Below are 363 nucleotides of genomic sequence, written 5' to 3'. Positions count from 1 at the left end.
CTTCCACTCCCACCCCGGGCTCCCCTTCCTTCCTTTCGCCCTCCCTCCCTGCCTCTCTCACTCAAAGACCTCCTCCCTCCCCGTCGGGGCCCTCGGGGGTGGAGGCAGTGGGTTGGTCCAGCGGTTCCCAGACACCACTTGCCCGCCGTCTGAAGCTCGAGGAGATGGGCTTTCTGAAAGTCCAAGAGCTGGGTAGGGGGAGAGGCGAGGCAATGCCTTGGTCAAGGATGAAGGTGACGTTACAGACGTTCCTGAGTCAGTCTGCATCCCTGAGCCTCAGTTTCCCCTACAGGATTTAAAAAGTCGGACTTAGTGATGTCTGAAGGCCCTTCCTGCCTGTCTCACCTCCTCTTTCCTCCCACG

This window comes from Bison bison, unplaced genomic scaffold (genome assembly GCF_000754665.1).
Source record: "Bison bison bison isolate TAMUID 2011002044 unplaced genomic scaffold, Bison_UMD1.0 scf7180017864345, whole genome shotgun sequence".
Taxonomy (NCBI): domain Eukaryota; kingdom Metazoa; phylum Chordata; class Mammalia; order Artiodactyla; family Bovidae; genus Bison; species Bison bison.
This window is presented reverse-complemented; position numbering follows the sequence as displayed.